Consider the following 6,415-nt stretch of genomic DNA (forward strand, 5'->3'; position numbering starts at 1 on the left):
TACAACACTGATGAAAGAAACCAGCTCCATGCATTCCTAATTCTCCACAAGAGTTGGCACAGAGGACTTAGCCAACCAGGTGTTAGCTCCTTAGCAGCCTCAGCACAGGTCAGCTCTGTGACCTAAATGCAGCTTTTGAGCAGAGCTTAAATTTCCTCATGCAAGAGCCACTCTGTGTGTTTGCAATGGTGCTTTCTACCTGGAAGAACCACCCAAACTTGTTGCCTGCTTTTGCTTTAAATAGTGATTAAGCATTGTGCTATTTTTTCCTGCAGCACGGTGCCTCAGAAATGTAGCCATAGAAGACATGACGGTAAAAATAGATATCAGGTGGTAAGGTTTCTTTATTCCTTAAAACAAAGTTGATTTGCATCTACCTTGCTGTGGAAAACATGAACTTCTGAAAACTGTTATGTTGGACAGGTGAAATAAAGGCTTGGACTCTTGCTAAGAACACTTCGGTTATGTTGGGCCACCAAGAGTGATGGAAAGGAGTGACCGCGCTTGGCTAAATGTTAGTAGCAAGCAAGCTGCTTCTCTTGTAGCAAGACTGGTGAGAGTCTTAATGAGATGTGTATGAGTGGGCTTTGAAAGTTTTGTGGAATACCTTACCTCATTAAAAGTGTGTAAAGACACATCTTTGTGATGAGTGTAGACCATGCCTATAGTCAAAGAGAGGAAGAATTAAGAGCAAAAAAGGTCGGTGCTCTACTGGCTCTGTGGCGCAATGGATAGCGCATTGGACTTCTAGTAAAATGGTAAAAGGCATTCAAAGGTTGTGGGTTCGAGTCCCACCAGAGTCGGCTTTTAGAATCCCAAATGGCTTTTGCTACTCTGTTTCTAATAAATGGCAGCAGCTGGCAGAGTGCCAATAGTCCTACCTCACAGCACTAACTCAAAGATAGGCTGCAAGTCTGTCCTCTGGGTCAGGCTGTGTTTTGTCAGTTTTCTTTAGGTAATCTGGATGCCTCCAACCTGCCATAGTGATCATCCCCTATTGGCTGTTCTGAATCCTCCGTACATGTATGTGTATCTATACTCGTCACTATTTACATACGTTGCATTTACCCTGGTCTTGGAAGAATGGATCATGACTGAAAGGGGCAGAGAAGGACAGCCAGTTTATCCACATGTCGGCAAATTTATGAACTTAAAAAGATGGAGATGAATAATCTGGGGTATAGTTTTGTTGACATATTTCCTTACGTCAACATCACTCTAAAAGCTGAAAGTCCATGGCTGACTTCCGTGTTTCCTTGCAGCACATATTTAGTCATTGGAATGTCTGCCAAATTTACAAGAAATTTAGCGTCAGGCCTCATTGCTAGGAAAGCTCAGCTACCCACCATGTTTTGTTTCACCACTTCTGCACCTTAAGTGGGAATGGTATTTCTTGGGAAGAGAAGGGAAGCAGGAAAGGGAGGTTGAATACACTAATTTCATAGAAACCCATAACCAGGACAGCATTCTGAGATGTGGGAAATAATCTGGGTACAGAAAAAGCCTAAGGTGGAACCTAATCTTGCTGCAGCATTTTCAGGTTGGAGCCAGGGAATATTACAGAGCATGTGAGTCTTAGTGGAATCGCCTTGTCTAACTGATTAAAGATTGCTGGTCAGTACTTATAGTCAAGCTTCTTAATGGAAGCTGCAATGAGTTTTTGTCTCATTACCTGACAGCGACCGTTTATGTACAGTTATGAGGCATGCAGACCAGGACAGTGACGAGACATTTAGCCTACTTGCCCCAGAGCACTGTGTTTTCAACTGATTTGCTCAGAGGCAAACACTTGGCAAATAGAGTCTGGGGACTGGGGGAATCAAACCTTAGATTATAAGGGATAACTGGATAACACCTCATCGCCTTAGTCCTCTACACTAGATGGCAGACAAAAATTTCACATCTAAAACTCCTCTGACAACTTTAGCTCTACACATGAAATCTTGGAAAGAAGCCTTAGAAAGACTTGAACTCAGAACCTTTACATTACAAAGTCAACAACATAACCACTTCACTACAACACTGATGAAAGAAACCAGCTCCATGCATTCCTAATTCTCCACAAGAGTTGGCACAGAGGACTTAGCCAACCAGGTGTTAGCTCCTTAGCAGCCTCAGCACAGGTCAGCTCTGTGACCTAAATGCAGCTTTTGAGCAGAGCTTAAATTTCCTCATGCAAGAGCCACTCTGTGTGTTTGCAATGGTGCTTTCTACCTGGAAGAACCACCCAAACTTGTTGCCTGCTTTTGCTTTAAATAGTGATTAAGCATTGTGCTATTTTTTCCTGCAGCACGGTGCCTCAGAAATGTAGCCATAGAAGACATGACGGTAAAAATAGATATCAGGTGGTAAGGTTTCTTTATTCCTTAAAACAAAGTTGATTTGCATCTACCTTGCTGTGGAAAACATGAACTTCTGAAAACTGTTATGTTGGACAGGTGAAATAAAGGCTTGGACTCTTGCTAAGAACACTTCGGTTATGTTGGGCCACCAAGAGTGATGGAAAGGAGTGACCGCACTTGGCTAAATGTTAGTAGCAAGCAAGCTGCTTCTCTTGTAGCAAGACTGGTGAGAGTCTTAATGAGATGTGTATGAGTGGGCTTTGAAAGTTTTGTGGAATACCTTACCTCATTAAAAGTGTGTAAAGACACATCTTTGTGATGAGTGTAGACCATGCCTATAGTCAAAGAGAGGAAGAATTAAGAGCAAAAAAGGTCGGTGCTCTACTGGCTCTGTGGCGCAATGGATAGCGCATTGGACTTCTAGTAAAATGGTAAAAGGCATTCAAAGGTTGTGGGTTCGAGTCCCACCAGAGTCGGCTTTTAGAATCCCAAATGGCTTTTGCTACTCTGTTTCTAATAAATGGCAGCAGCTGGCAGAGTGCCAATAGTCCTACCTCACAGCACTAACTCAAAGATAGGCTGCAAGTCTGTCCTCTGGGTCAGGCTGTGTTTTGTCAGTTTTCTTTAGGTAATCTGGATGCCTCCAACCTGCCATAGTGATCATCCCCTATTGGCTGTTCTGAATCCTCCGTACATGTATGTGTATCTATACTCGTCACTATTTACATACGTTGCATTTACCCTGGTCTTGGAAGAATGGATCATGACTGAAAGGGGGCAGAGAAGGACAGCCAGTTTATCCACATGTCGGCAAATTTATGAACTTAAAAGATGGAGATGAATAATCTGGGGTATAGTTTTGTTGACATATTTCCTTACGTCAACATCACTCTAAAAGCTGAAAGTCCATGGCTGACTTCCGTGTTTCCTTGCAGCACATATTTAGTCATTGGAATGTCTGCCAAATTTACAAGAAATTTAGCGTCAGGCCTCATTGCTAGGAAAGCTCAGCTACCCACCATGTTTTGTTTCACCACTTCTGCACCTTAAGTGGGAATGGTATTTCTTGGGAAGAGAAGGGAAGCAGGAAAGGGAGGTTGAATACACTAATTTCATAGAAACCCATAACCAGGACAGCATTCTGAGATGTGGGAAATAATCTGGGTACAGAAAAAGCCTAAGGTGGAACCTAATCTTGCTGCAGCATTTTCAGGTTGGAGCCAGGGAATATTACAGAGCATGTGAGTCTTAGTGGAATCGCCTTGTCTAACTGATTAAAGATTGCTGGTCAGTACTTATAGTCAAGCTTCTTAATGGAAGCTGCAATGAGTTTTGTCTCATTACCTGACAGCGACCGTTTATGTACAGTTATGAGGCATGCAGACCAGGACAGTGACGAGACATTTAGCCTACTTGCCCCAGAGCACTGTGTTTTCAACTGATTTGCTCAGAGGCAAACACTTGGCAAATAGAGTCTGGGGACTGGGGGAATCAAACCTTAGATTATAAGGGATAACTGGATAACACCTCATCGCCTTAGTCCTCTACACTAGATGGCAGACAAAAATTTCACATCTAAAACTCCTCTGACAACTTTAGCTCTACACATGAAATCTTGGAAAGAAGCCTTAGAAAGACTTGAACTCAGAACCTTTACATTACAAAGTCAACAACATAACCACTTCACTACAACACTGATGAAAGAAACCAGCTCCATGCATTCCTAATTCTCCACAAGAGTTGGCACAGAGGACTTAGCCAACCAGGTGTTAGCTCCTTAGCAGCCTCAGCACAGGTCAGCTCTGTGACCTAAATGCAGCTTTTGAGCAGAGCTTAAATTTCCTCATGCAAGAGCCACTCTGTGTGTTTGCAATGGTGCTTTCTACCTGGAAGAACCACCCAAACTTGTTGCCTGCTTTTGCTTTAAATAGTGATTAAGCATTGTGCTATTTTTTCCTGCAGCACGGTGCCTCAGAAATGTAGCCATAGAAGACATGACGGTAAAAATAGATATCAGGTGGTAAGGTTTCTTTATTCCTTAAAACAAAGTTGATTTGCATCTACCTTGCTGTGGAAAACATGAACTTCTGAAAACTGTTATGTTGGACAGGTGAAATAAAGGCTTGGACTCTTGCTAAGAACACTTCGGTTATGTTGGGCCACCAAGAGTGATGGAAAGGAGTGACCGCGCTTGGCTAAATGTTAGTAGCAAGCAAGCTGCTTCTCTTGTAGCAAGACTGGTGAGAGTCTTAATGAGATGTGTATGAGTGGGCTTTGAAAGTTTTGTGGAATACCTTACCTCATTAAAAGTGTGTAAAGACACATCTTTGTGATGAGTGTAGACCATGCCTATAGTCAAAGAGAGGAAGAATTAAGAGCAAAAAAGGTCGGTGCTCTACTGGCTCTGTGGCGCAATGGATAGCGCATTGGACTTCTAGTAAAATGGTAAAAGGCATTCAAAGGTTGTGGGTTCGAGTCCCACCAGAGTCGGCTTTTAGAATCCCAAATGGCTTTTGCTACTCTGTTTCTAATAAATGGCAGCAGCTGGCAGAGTGCCAATAGTCCTACCTCACAGCACTAACTCAAAGATAGGCTGCAAGTCTGTCCTCTGGGTCAGGCTGTGTTTTGTCAGTTTTCTTTAGGTAATCTGGATGCCTCCAACCTGCCATAGTGATCATCCCCTATTGGCTGTTCTGAATCCTCCGTACATGTATGTGTATCTATACTCGTCACTATTTACATACGTTGCATTTACCCTGGTCTTGGAAGAATGGATCATGACTGAAAGGGGGCAGAGAAGGACAGCCAGTTTATCCACATGTCGGCAAATTTATGAACTTAAAAGATGGAGATGAATAATCTGGGGTATAGTTTTGTTGACATATTTCCTTACGTCAACATCACTCTAAAAGCTGAAAGTCCATGGCTGACTTCCGTGTTTCCTTGCAGCACATATTTAGTCATTGGAATGTCTGCCAAATTTACAAGAAATTTAGCGTCAGGCCTCATTGCTAGGAAAGCTCAGCTACCCACCATGTTTTGTTTCACCACTTCTGCACCTTAAGTGGGAATGGTATTTCTTGGGAAGAGAAGGGAAGCAGGAAAGGGAGGTTGAATACACTAATTTCATAGAAACCCATAACCAGGACAGCATTCTGAGATGTGGGAAATAATCTGGGTACAGAAAAAGCCTAAGGTGGAACCTAATCTTGCTGCAGCATTTTCAGGTTGGAGCCAGGGAATATTACAGAGCATGTGAGTCTTAGTGGAATCGCCTTGTCTAACTGATTAAAGATTGCTGGTCAGTACTTATAGTCAAGCTTCTTAATGGAAGCTGCAATGAGTTTTTGTCTCATTACCTGACAGCGACCGTTTATGTACAGTTATGAGGCATGCAGACCAGGACAGTGACGAGACATTTAGCCTACTTGCCCCAGAGCACTGTGTTTTCAACTGATTTGCTCAGAGGCAAACACTTGGCAAATAGAGTCTGGGGACTGGGGGAATCAAACCTTAGATTATAAGGGATAACTGGATAACACCTCATCGCCTTAGTCCTCTACACTAGATGGCAGACAAAATTTCACATCTAAAACTCCTCTGACAACTTTAGCTCTACACATGAAATCTTGGAAAGAAGCCTTAGAAAGACTTGAACTCAGAACCTTTACATTACAAAGTCAACAACATAACCACTTCACTACAACACTGATGAAAGAAACCAGCTCCATGCATTCCTAATTCTCCACAAGAGTTGGCACAGAGGACTTAGCCAACCAGGTGTTAGCTCCTTAGCAGCCTCAGCACAGGTCAGCTCTGTGACCTAAATGCAGCTTTTGAGCAGAGCTTAAATTTCCTCATGCAAGAGCCACTCTGTGTGTTTGCAATGGTGCTTTCTACCTGGAAGAACCACCCAAACTTGTTGCCTGCTTTTGCTTTAAATAGTGATTAAGCATTGTGCTATTTTTCCTGCAGCACGGTGCCTCAGAAATGTAGCCATAGAAGACATGACGGTAAAAATAGATATCAGGTGGTAAGGTTTCTTTATTCCTTAAAACAAAGTTGATTTGCAA

The 6,415-nt window shown here is 42.7% G+C and overlaps 3 non-coding genes across 3 annotated transcripts; all 3 read left to right on the forward strand.

Moving 5' to 3' along the window:
- Positions 1–713: 713 nt before the first annotated feature.
- TRNAR-UCU lies at positions 714–803 on the forward strand. The gene is given in 2 exon segments: positions 714–750; positions 768–803. It is a non-coding gene; the product is annotated as a tRNA-Arg (tRNA).
- A 1,925-nt stretch (positions 804–2,728) lies between these two features.
- On the forward strand, positions 2,729–2,818 carry TRNAR-UCU. Its single transcript is given in 2 exon segments — positions 2,729–2,765; positions 2,783–2,818. It is a non-coding gene; the product is annotated as a tRNA-Arg (tRNA).
- A 1,924-nt stretch (positions 2,819–4,742) lies between these two features.
- On the forward strand, positions 4,743–4,832 carry TRNAR-UCU. The gene is given in 2 exon segments: positions 4,743–4,779; positions 4,797–4,832. It is a non-coding gene; the product is annotated as a tRNA-Arg (tRNA).
- Positions 4,833–6,415: the final 1,583 nt, after the last annotated feature.

This window comes from Protopterus annectens, unplaced genomic scaffold (assembly GCF_019279795.1).
Source record: "Protopterus annectens isolate FY-2018-M unplaced genomic scaffold, PAN1.0 ctg68960_obj.part0, whole genome shotgun sequence".
NCBI lineage: Eukaryota > Metazoa > Chordata > Ceratodontiformes > Protopteridae > Protopterus > Protopterus annectens.